This window comes from Macaca mulatta, chromosome 13 (genome assembly GCF_049350105.2).
Source record: "Macaca mulatta isolate MMU2019108-1 chromosome 13, T2T-MMU8v2.0, whole genome shotgun sequence".
Taxonomy (NCBI): domain Eukaryota; kingdom Metazoa; phylum Chordata; class Mammalia; order Primates; family Cercopithecidae; genus Macaca; species Macaca mulatta.
The window spans coordinates 4,331,298-4,343,788 of NC_133418.1; the positions used below are offsets into that span (position 1 = coordinate 4,331,298).

Here is a 12,491-nt window from a genome sequence, read left to right on the forward strand (position 1 = left end):
GAAATAATAATGAAATAAAAAAATTAAACTTACCTACATATTAGAAAAACATCCAAATTCAACCATGAATCCAGCACATTATCAAATGAATAGACAAAAATTCTACCAACAAACTGAAGAAAATATCATCTATGAAATTCAAGTACTACTGCTTAAAGAACATTTACAGAACTCTCACCTCAAGGTTTCCCCGCAAAATAAGGTGAAATGCATACTCAAGACTCTTTAAGAATGGGCCACTGATAAAAACAATATACTTGTAACTTGTGTAACATTTCATAGATTTTTTTCAAGCACTGCACGATAATTAATTTGCATCAGGCTTTCCAAATTAGAAAAGCTTCACTTATAGAACTTCTTTCCTGTGGGAGTTTTCACACGGCTTTTCAAGTAAATGTTAAAACTGAAAATATTCTTGCAGTTTCTAAACTATTAGAGTTTTAATCCTGTGTACGTTCTTGTATTTACAAGGTCCAGCCAGCTACAGCGTGCATTTTCATATGTCCTTGAGTGGGTATGAGAGAAATGAAACACTCAAACATTCTGGACATTCATAGGGTTTTTCTCAGGAATGAGCTGATGTCTTCAAATGGAACTAATACAACCGAAGGCCTTACCATAAATTTAAATTCAAAACCTTTTCTCCACTCTGACCCCTCCCAAATCTTCAGGAAAATCTGAAGTCTTGACCACATTTCCTACATTCTTTAGGTTTCTCTGCAGTGTGAGCTCTTTCATGTTTATGAGGGAATGGGAAAGAGTAAATGTTTTACCACATTTCTTATATTCAAGGGGCTTTATTTATTTATTTATTTTTGAGATGGAGTCTCACTCTGTCGCCAGGCTGGAGTGCAGTGGCACCATCTCAGCTCCCTGCAACCTCCGCCTCCTGGATTCAAGTGATTCTCCTGCCTCAGCCTCCTGAGTAGCTGGGATTACAAGCATATGCTACCACACCCAGCTATTTTTGTATTTTTAGTAGAGACGAGGTTTCACCATGTTGGCCAGGATGGTCTCGATCTCCTGACCTCGTGATCCGCATGCACAGGGCTTCCCCCCAAGCCCCTGTGGCCTTTTATGTCCTTGAAAAAGAACTAAGGCAACTGAAATGTGCCACCATGCCCAGCTAATTATTTTCTTTGTTTTTGTTTTGAGACGGAGTCTGCTTCTGTCGCCCAAGCTGGAGCGCAGTGGTGCGATCTCGGCTCACTGCAAGCTCCGCCTCCCAGGTTCACGCCATTCTCCTGCCTCAGCCTCCCGAGTAGCTGGCATGAGCCACCGGGCCCGGCTTTATTTTATTTTTTGTAGAGACAGGGTTTCATCACGATGCCCAGGTTGTTTCACATTGTTTTAATCCAGGCTGGTTATGAACTCCTGGGCTCAAGCAATACACACACCTTGGCCTCCCAAAGTGCTGGGATTATAGGCTGAGTCACTACACCCAACCTCTATATCATGACTTCTTTAGTGGCGCATAAGGTAACTGGAACGAGTGTAGGCTTTACCGCATCTCTTACATTCATAGGGTTTCTCTCCAGTATGAATTCTTTCGTGGAGGTGAAGGGAACTGAGGCGACTGAAGGCTTGGTCACATTGTTTACATTCATAGGGTTTCTCTCCAGTATGAGTACTTCTATGGTTACAAAGGGAACTCAAACAACTAAAGGCTTTGCCACATTGTTTACATTCATAGGGTCTCTCTCCAGTATGAATGCTTCTATGGTCATGAAGGGAAGTGGAACAGCTGAAGGCTTTATCACATTTGGTACATCTCTCTCCAGTGTGAGTCCTTTCATGCATCTTAAAACAAGAAAATCTGAGTGTTTTCCCACATTCCTTACATTCGTAGGGTTTCTCTCCAGTGTGAGTTCGTCCATGTATTAGACAAGAACCGGAAACAGTGAACGCTTTACCACATTGTTTACATTTATAGGGTTTTTCTCCTGTGTGAGTTCTCTGATGTCTTTCAACTGAATTGAGAAAATGAAAAGCTTTCCCACATATCGTACATTTATAAGCTGGATTTCCACTGTGCATTATCCTGTGTCTTCTAACACCTGGAACAGAAACAAAGAGTTTCCCACACTGTTCACATTTATATTGCTTCTCTCCATATGGTTTGTATCCTGAGTGAGCTAGGATGTGCCTATTAAGGAGGGAATGATGTACAAAGACTTTTCCACAAATACTGCATTCACATTGTTTTAATCCAGTAGAAATGTTCTCATTCCGATCAAGATTTGGAATGTGGCTGACAGCTTGTATCTACTGACTACCTTCTTTGCTTTCACACAGTCTCTGTACCATATGATTTCTGTAAAAAAAATGACAAGCACATTACTATTGGTTGGTTTAATAACTTTCTACTCATTCATAGGTCTTCAACTTACACTGCTACCAATACTAGGGAAAATGCATTTTTGTTTTGTTTTGTTTTTGTTTTTGTGCCATGACTGAATTATTTGAAAGTAAATGGGCTACTACTGAAAACACAGCTACCACCTACATGGCTATGACCAAAATAGTAACATTCATATATACAATTTTGTAGTACTATTTTCAAGTAAACTGTTTTCCAAACACTGACTGCTACACTGACATATGTTACATTTTGGGTGAAATTTTTCTAAAAGGAAATGAATTTCAAGTGACTCTTATTTGCTTTGATTGCTTGTTTTTAAATTCATGACATGCTAAGATTCCTTCAGAGGACTTTATTTCCTCTTCTCGGTGCAAATTATCTTCTATCTTTCCCGTTTTTTGAAGTGATCTTCAATATTCTGGTCTTTCCATTTTTTCCTAAAATGCAGATGCACAAAATTATCATGAATTATTTCAAACTATAGAAACATTACTAGATTTCATGTTCATTGTACACAGTGCCCATGCCTGATTTATTCACCAAATCATTCCCTTGCCCATTCCAAATCACAAATAGCACTGAAGATAGGGAAATACTTCTGTAATTAAGTGAAATGTGTTGTCATTCTTAGCTACAGAAGCCAGGTTACTGCAGGTTTCCTGCATCACTTCTCTGTAGAGATTCTTCTGAGAAGAATCTAGCAAAGCCCATTCCTGCTGGGTAAAGTTCACAGCCACATCCTCAAAAGCCATGGAGTCCTAAAACATTCCACATATGTGGATAGAAGGATGAGTGAGACTGAGAGCACTGGGAATGTATACTCAATTCATAAGCTGTTTACATGATTCTAAAATTTCCAAGCATTTATTCTATGACTTGATTGTCACAACTCTTACTCTGTTCACACATACTCCCTCCCACACAGCAGTACTAATGCTAGAATTGAACTATTCAAAAAGGCAACAGCAAAGTAGAAACACCCATCTCATTAGAGAATCCAGGGAGTGAGATTACGATATGCTGCTAGGAGTTACCTTTTAACTTCACTTTGTACATTTCTAGTACCTGTCATACTAAAGTCCTACCTGATGTGCATAAGTGAGTTAATATTATCAGTCCTGAGACTACTTATTCTTAAAAATACCTGCTCGCAAAGTTCAATCTTTGTTTGTATTAGGAACTTACATTTTGAGAGGGATTCCACCAACCCAAGTAATAAGAATGACTCACTGCATCTAAATGGCTTATGCAGTATATTTTCCAAAACTTCTTCTGCTGAAAGTCTATTATTTTGTGTCACTGCAGTGGTGCTTAGGGAACCAGACACAAAAACACAGTCTGAACACTAAGTGTTCAATGAATTTCCCTGGTAGACAATATTTTACATGTGCTGTCACTTGTTAACTGTGGAAGTGAACCCATTCCACGTGATTACACCAAGAGAGAATAGGCTTATTAAATTTAATTGAGTAGTAAATAAAACCAATAATTGATATTTAACAATACTAATACAACAATTTTTCAAATTTCTATTGCACAATATCAAGGCAGAAAGGAATAAGAGGAAATAGGACACATGCTTTTTAAAATGACATTAATGTCACCACTTCCAGATGCTATTCCTATGAAACCACATAAATTCCCAAATCAGGTGGTTTTAGGCAAGAAAAGCTACTCTTTCATATGCAGTAAAAATGACCAATGTCTAATCATTTTTAGTCATCTAAAAAAAGAGTGATGGCTTGTCTAACATACTTCTAAGATTTTCAAGCAAAAATATTCAGGACAGCACAGTGTTAGCAAAGAGATGAGCAAGCAGACCAAAGGAAAAAAAAAGTCTTAATGACCCAGCATCTATATGGAAAGTTGAGGAATGATAGAGTAGGCACTATAGAATAGAAAAAGAAATTACATGCACTTTAAAATATGAGGCAAACCAGGCTGGCATCTACTTGGGAAAATGCATTGCATTCTTCTCTATTCCATGAACAATAATCATCTTATTATATATTCAAATACAAAAGATAAAACCAGAATACTTTCAGAAGTCACAGGAAGATTTTTTTTTAATGAAGGATTAGGCAGAATTTTTTTTATGTAAGAAAAAAGTGATAAAGGAACAGACAAACTCAAACATATTAAAATTTAGGGGATAAAAGGAAAATAGAGTGGGCCAGGCGTCGTGGCTCACGCCTGTAATCCCAGCACCTTGGGAGGCTGAGGCAGGGAATCACCTGAGGTTAGGAGGTTGAGACCAGTCTGGCCAACATGGCAAAAATCCCGTCTTTTTGTTGTTTGTTTATTTGTTTTTCAGACGGAGTCTCGCATTGTCCCTTGGGCTGGGGTGCAGTGGCAAGATCTTGGCTCACTGCAACCTCCATCTCCTGGGTTCAAGCAATTCTCTTGCCTCAGCCTCCCGAGTAGCTGGGATTACAGGTGCCTGCCACCACGCTCAGCTAATTTTTTCGTATTTTTAGTAGAGACAGGGTTTCACCATGTTGGCCAGGCTGCTCTGGAACTCCTGACCTCGTGATCCAACCACCTTGGCCTCCCAAAGGACTGGGATTACAGGCAGAAGCCACCGTGCCAGGCCTAAAACCCTGTGTTTACTAAAAATATGAAAATTAGCTGGGTGTGGTGGTGGGTGCCTATAATCCCAGTTCCTCGGGAGGCTGACACAGGAGAATCACTTGAACTTGGGAGGCGGAGGTTGCAGTAAGCAGAGATGGCGCCACTGCACTCTAGCCAGGCTACAGAGCAAGACAGCATCTCCAAAAAACAAAAAACAACACTCAGATACCCAGATAAGAGGATACACATGTGTCCACTGTCATAAATTCTTCACCAAGCTACAAGAGGGGAACTGACATTTTGGTGAATCTTTATAAATCATCAATTTATCTAACACACTTTTATTTCACCAGTAGCATTTACAAAGCTAAGTCCTACAATTCCATTTGAAATTACCCTTAAAAAGAACAGAACTTTAAAACTTACTACACTCACTCTGGGGAAGAAATAAATACGAATTTTTAGCAAATGAAATACATCATTTTACCCTACCTCTTTGGAAATAGTATTTTTATCTTTCAAGCTGTACTGACAAAATGTATCTTACAGTCAGTGAAAACCTGAAACTCAAATAAGAGGACAAGCCTTTTCAAGGTAACAAACTCAGGGAGAGGCAGTACTGACTCCAACGCAGACCTTTCTAAGTGTCACGGCAGGCCATTCTATCCCTTAGGACACCCATCCTGTTCAGTAAAGTACTCAATGACCACCTACGAGGCACTGGCAGTGCTCTTTGTCCTCCTGTGTGCCTTCAGTGCATTTTAATATTCAGGTTCTTGCACATCCTCTCTGGGGTGGGTTTTCCTTGTCCTTTGGGACGGTTTTTCTCTCTTCACAGGTCTGAGACAAGCTAGAGAGCAGAAATCATTTCTGCCTTTTCCTCTCAATATCAGCATCCAATTGGCAAACCATCAATGTGTCTTCGAGGAATAAAAACTCGGGCCGGAGGAATAATTTTAATGACCTAAATTTCATGACATTACATTGTATTGTCCATTAATTTTAATGTCCTAAAATTTTAATGACCCTAAGAGGTCACCATTTTAGATGAAACTATACCAGGAGATTCCTCTAAGGCCAAGAGCATCCAGCTGCTCCCCTGAGAGACTCTACCCCATACCTCAGGCTGTCCTTGGGGATGAGATGACCCCGGGGGCTGATACTCACTAGACCCTCCAATAGACATGGCCACTGTGGGTATCCTGGGTCATCCCCAGACAGTTCTAAAATGCCAGGACTAGGAAAAGACAGGAGAGTGGCTGAGGACACAACACCCTGTCAAGTTTTCACGGGGGGACCTCAACCTAAAGACATTTTGGTAATATGTACACTTAGGAAAGATGAAAAGAAGAGAGGTACAAAGATTTTTTTTACAGTAGAGTGTCAGATGATTTATTCTCCGCTTTCCTCTCATGTAAAATGTTTGGAAACAGAAAAATATTTTGGCCAAGGTGCCTCACGGCGCTTTAGGAGGCCGAGGAGGGTGATCAATTAAGGTCAGGAGTTCGAAACCAAACTAGCCAACATGGCGAAACCCTGTCTCTACTAAACATACAAAAATTAGCTGGACGTGGTGGTGGCGCCTATAAGCCCAGCTACTTGGGAGGCTGAGGCCAGAGAATCGCTTGAACCCAGGAGTCAGAGGTTGCAGTGAGCTGAGACTGCATCATTGCACTCCAGCCTGGCGACAGGGTGAGACTCCGTCTCAAAAAAAAAGAAGAAGAAGAAAAAAAAAAAAAAATATATATATATATATATATGTGTGTGTGTATATATGTATATATATGTGTGTGTGTATATATATGTATGGTTTGCTTCCTCATTCACCTTATCAAAGCCTCTCATTTACGCCCCTCCCGTGGACCCCAAACCACAAACCATGACTGCGGTACCCGTTTATGAATCGCGTTTGCTCAAACACGCCGTTTAACGTTTTAACAAAGCCTCAGGTTAATTTTAGGGGGAGAAAGGTGGGACTGGAAGCTCCATGAACCACAGCTCCTCCCACGCTGGAACCCCGCACACCAAGTCGGGGCTCTCCCGGATCACCCTCCCGTGGTCACCGCACTACCTGGGTGGGGGAGGCGCGGGGTTCCCGAGAGGGCTCCGGCCGGCGGAAGTGGCGCCCGCAGGTACAGACAGGACGCAGGGGTCCCGCTGCCCGCGCCGCCCGGCCCTGCACAGAAGGGGACTGAGGCCCGGCTGCGCCCGGCGACTCGGTCCGCAGGTTCCGCAGCCCATGGCTGGTTCCAGCAGGTTTCACCCAGCCCTCTTCCCCACTTCCGGAAGCCAGGCGCAGTCCACTCACCGCTCCTCGGCTTCCCGGGTGTCCCGGCGTCAGCTAGGGATGGCCCAATACCCGCAGGTCACAGGGTGGCCGAGCCTGCTGCAGAGGCACCGGGCCTCCCAGAGCCAGGAAGTAGCAGTGGAGACTCACAGGAAGAGCCTACGGTGGCAAAGGCGAGACAAAGCGCCTGCCAGCCGGATCCCGGAAGCCGCCCTCTCCTTTCCGGCGGTGCGCCTGACTGACAGGTCCCCACCCCAGCGTCCCTGATTGTCTGGGGCTTCAGGCCCCGCCCCCTCAGGCCCTGAGTGACAGGAGATTGCGATCTCACGTGAGGCTGGATGTGGCCAGAATGACCGTTTTGGCCTAGCGGTTTATAGGGGGTGTGCATCCTTCCTGCGCTGGGATCTGACCACGCAAGGAGCACATTCGCATTTAACCTTGTATACAAGATTATAGCTATTTTGCATAATAAGATAGAAAATTGCAAGCAATATAATGGCAATTCTGTAACTGCCCAGTGGGTTCACCTTGCCCGCTACCTAGACAGAGCCGATTTCTCAAGACCGGGGGAATAGCAATAGAGAAGGAGTAACTCACGCAGAGTCGGCTGTGCGGGAGACCGGAGATTTGATTTTTATTTTATTTTATTTCATTTCATTTCATTTTATTATTTCTGAAACAGAGTCTTGCTCTGTCGCCCAGGCTGGAGTGCAGCCTCGGAGTTTTATGATTATTCAAATCAGTCTCCCTGAGCATTTGGGGAAAAGAGTATTTAGAAAGTTTATTTTGCCAAGGTTGGGGATGCTTGTGCATGACACAGCCTCAGGGTGTCCTGATGACAGTTGCCTAAGGTGGTCAGAGCACAGCTTGGTTTTGTTGGAGATAAATGCTCGGTGACGAAAAGTGAAACTAGCACTTAAGCAAAAGTTTTCTCAGCAACGCAATTTACCTCTGTGGAAGCGTGCTGCTCGCATCAATCACAATCGCAAGAGCACACGGAACAAAGAAAAGCAGGGGTTTTTATTCCTAATGCAGTCCTTACCTCTGGCATGGGCTGGGGCCAGACCTCAAGATCTACACTGACCCCGTTGGCTATTTGTGAACACTTTCCCAAATAAGGAAGGGGGAAGGGAGTCGTGAGTTACAACGGTGGGACGTGTGGTTTGGAAGGGAGAAATGGGTGCAGAGCAGGTAACCAAGGGAACAGATGTGAGTTATTGATTAGAACTGACGGGGGGAAGGTTGTTTACAGTAACTAAGGGCAAGGAGGCATGGAGAACAAGAAAGTTGAGTTGGAGAACAAAACACAAGAACGTTAACATGCCAAACCTTTACAGTTGTAAAACTGTATCTGACAGTTTTACACATTTTAGGGAGACAGGAGACATCAATCAACATATGTAAGATGAACACTGGTTTGATCCGGTACAACCTGAAGCAAAAGTGGGTCAACTGGAAGCCAGGAGGGGGCTTCCAGGTCACAGGCAGGTGAGAGAGGAACGGTTGCATTCTTCTGAGTTTCTGATGAGCCTTTCCAAAGGAGGCAATAAGATATGCATTCTTCTCAGCGAGCAGCGGATGACTTTGAATAGAATGGGAGGCAGGTTTGCCCTAAGCAATTCCCAGATTGACTTTTCCCTTTATCTTAGTGATTTGCGGGGCCCAAAATATTTTCCTTTCCAATTTCCCCCTTCTGTTTTAAAAATATTTTGGAGAAAGCATTTTAGAAGAAAATCAGTCTCTGGTGGCAGGTTTCGTCTGACTTCTCATGGAGTAGCTGAGATTACAGGCAAGGGACACCACACCTTGCTAATTTTTTTTTTTTTTTTTTTGGTAGAAACCGGGGTCTTCCTCGGTTGCCCAGGCTGTCTCTGGTGCCCAACACAGGGCTCCCCGTAATCTCTACAAGTAATCCAGTGAACGAACACCAGAGCGTGGAAAGCTGAGGACGACCGACAAAGGACTCCCGAGTAGGTTTTCACTTCAAGCTCTAGGGTAAGGAGGGCGCTCGGGGAATTCCAAGGAAACCTCCGGAAAATGTGGGTCGAGCTGAGAGTAAGTTCGCTAATTACTTAAGCCTTGTAAAGCAGTTACTACGCCGCGGAGGGGTAATTGTCAGTACCCAAAATCTCACATCTTTGTTCCACCTGGTAGACAAGTATTCTCCTTGGTTCCCGGAATATGGTATCATGAATGTAGAAGATTGGGACAAGGTGGGATCAGACTTAAAACCAGCACAAGAGGGCCGCGATATTCCCGTCTCTGCTTGGTCTGTGTGGTCTGCAATTAAAACAGCCCTGGAGCCCTTCCACACTGAGGAGGAGAAGGAGGATTTTCAGGATGACATAGGAAAGTTGAATAATCAGGAGTCTAATTATCAGCAAAGTGAACCATGACAGTCTCCTTTAAAAAAGGGCGAGAAACGGGAAGGTATGTATGTTCATCTCCAGAGACTTATAAAAGAAACAGTGCCACCTACTGCGCCTTTAGGGGAAGGTCTGGAATGGCCACCCCCAGGCCAGCCTCTTGAATATTTGAAAGGGGTGCCTGAGACCCGCGCCTTGCGGCTCCCATTGTTGCAGGCCCCGCCAGTAACTATGGTGAAGGGACGCTTCAGGCTTGTCCAACAGCCAATGAGGATGAGGGAATGATCTAGGCTTGCCCACCTGTTAATTATGGTAGAGGAGTGCTGCCAGCGGGTCCAAATACAAATTATGGCACAGGGACAATCCAGGCATCCATTCGCCAGGCACAAGAAATGGGGGATTTGAATGCTTGGCAGTTTCTGGTAATTATTTCATCAGCTGAGGAGGCTAGAGAACTTGTTCAAGCATGCTGGGAGCCATTTCCTTTTAAAATATTAAAAGACTTAAAGCAAGCAATTGGACAATATGGGCCAAATTCCCCTTATGTTCATTCCTTGTTACAATGTGTGGCTTATAACAGACGTTGAATACGTATGGATTGGGAGGCATTAGCCCAATCCACCCTGTCCCCCTCTGAATTTCTCCAATTGAAAACCTGGTGGACGGATGAAGCAACAAATCGGGCAGAAATGCTCAAGCCCAGCGTCCCGTTAATATCACACCTGATCAATTGCTTGGAATCGGACAGGCATGGGTACTCTAAATCAATAGATGGTAATGGGTGATGAGGCTGTTGATCAGCTCAGAACTACATGCCTAAGAGCCTGGGAAAAAATTCACGACCCTGCTACTGCTTATCCTTCTTTTCACACATTTCAACAGGGTCCAAGGGAGCCTTATCCTGATTCTATCGCCCGTTTGCAGGATGCGGCTCAAAAGGCTATTTCCAATTCTCATGCCAAGAAAGTGATCGTTCAGCTGCTTGCTGATGAAAATGCTAATACAGAATGTCAGGCAGCAATTAGAACTATTAAGAGAATGGCAGATCTAAATGAGGAAAAAACTTTAAGTGAATACATTAAAGCCTGCGATGGCATTGGGAGGCACTTATATAAGGCCAGCCTCCTTATATAAGGCCAGGGGGAGAGAGGGGGATGCTATTACTCCCCACATCGTGGGGGGTTTCTCACCCCCTGCGATGTGGATTGTAACAGTGAGGGGGAGAGAGAGGATCGCTATTACTCCCCTTTACGATGTGGATCTTAATAATTATTCCCCCCTGAAATGTGTGTTCATTATTAGCAGTCTCTTTTGTTCACGATATTAGGAACAATTTCACAGGTTATGTGTACACAGCCTGCGATGGGAGAAAGATTACCATCCTCTGCACCTCCCGATATTAGGAACCATATCACACAATGGGTGTACACTTTTTCGGAGATTTGGGGTAATGTCTTCCTATTTTTCCCTGAATATTCGGAGACATATCACAGGGTGGCTGTACACCCACTACTCTCTTGGCAGGAACATCATACTTTACCTACTGGAAATTAGGAGCAATATCACAGACTGGGTGTGAAGCCAGTGTCATACTGGAAGTAATATCATGCTCTTCCCCCAAGATATGAGGAACAATATCACGGGGGGGTGTGTACCTTCTCCAGTAGGGGTAGTAGTTTCATCATCTCTTCCTTTAGATGACAGGAACAATATCACAGGATGGGTGTACACCCAGTGTGTTTTTGGAAGCAACGTCATTCTCTCTTCTTCTAGGTTTTCGGATTCATATCACAGGCAGGGTGTACACCCCTTGTTGTATTGGAGGGAATCTCATCCTCTTTCAACCTGCATCTTTAGAACAATATCCCATGGGGGCTGTCCATCCCTTCAATATTGGTACTAATACCATCTTCTCCTTTCCTGGATATAAGAAACAATATCACAGGAGGGGTGTACACCCCTTGCAATATTGGTAGTAATATCACCTCTCCCTTTTGGTTATTAAGGACAAAATCCCAGGGTGACTGAACGGTTCCTACTTTATTGGGAATAATATCCACTCACCTCCTGGATAAGAGGAACCATATCACTGAAGAAGTGTCCACCCACTTCGATATTGTCAGCCATGTCATCTTCTTCCCGCCTGGATATTAGGAATGATACCCCGGGTTTGGGGGCGCTGTACACCCACTGCAATATCGAAAGTAAAATCAGCCTCTTTCCCGCTGGATATTAGGAACTCTATCACAGGTGTGTGTGCACCTTCTCGTATATTGGGAGTACTATGAGCCTCCACCCCTCTGCATATTAGGAACAATATACAGGGGGCAGGGTGGTTACAGCCCCTGTGATATTGAGAGCAATAGTCTTCTCTTTCCCCTGTACATTAGGGTCTACATCACAGGGGTCTGTACACCTTCTGCGATATTGGGATTAATGTTGTCCTCTCCCCTACTGAATGTCAAAAACAGTATCACAGAAGGGTGTACACCCCCTGCGATATGGCCAGTAATATTATCGTCTCTACCTTTGGATACTAGGAAGAACATCACAGAGGGTGTGTACACTCCCCTGCGATATTGGGCATAATGTTATCCTCTCTTCCCCTGGATATTAGGACTGATATCCCTGGTGGTGGGAGGTGGAGTACATTAAGAACATTATCACTGGGTAGGTGTACACCCTGCGATATTGGGTGTAGTATCCTCCTCTCTTCCCTAGGATATTAAGAACAATATCACAGGAAGGGTGTACTGCCACAGCCCCTGTGTTATAGGGAGCAATAGCATCTTCTCCCCCTCTCAATATAAGGAACAATATCCCAAGGTGGGTGTACATCCCCTGCGATATTGGGTGTAATGTCTTCATCTTCCAACGTGGATATTGGGCATAGTGTCACAGGGGG

The 12,491-nt window shown here is 43.9% G+C and overlaps 1 pseudogene across 1 annotated transcript; it reads right to left on the minus strand.

Annotated features, from left to right (window-relative positions):
* LOC144333660 (uncharacterized) lies at positions 1 to 2,883 on the minus strand (annotated as a pseudogene). Its single transcript, XR_013402570.1, has one exon. The product of XR_013402570.1 is annotated as an uncharacterized LOC144333660 (transcript).
* Between the last annotated feature and the right edge of the window lie 9,608 nt (positions 2,884 to 12,491).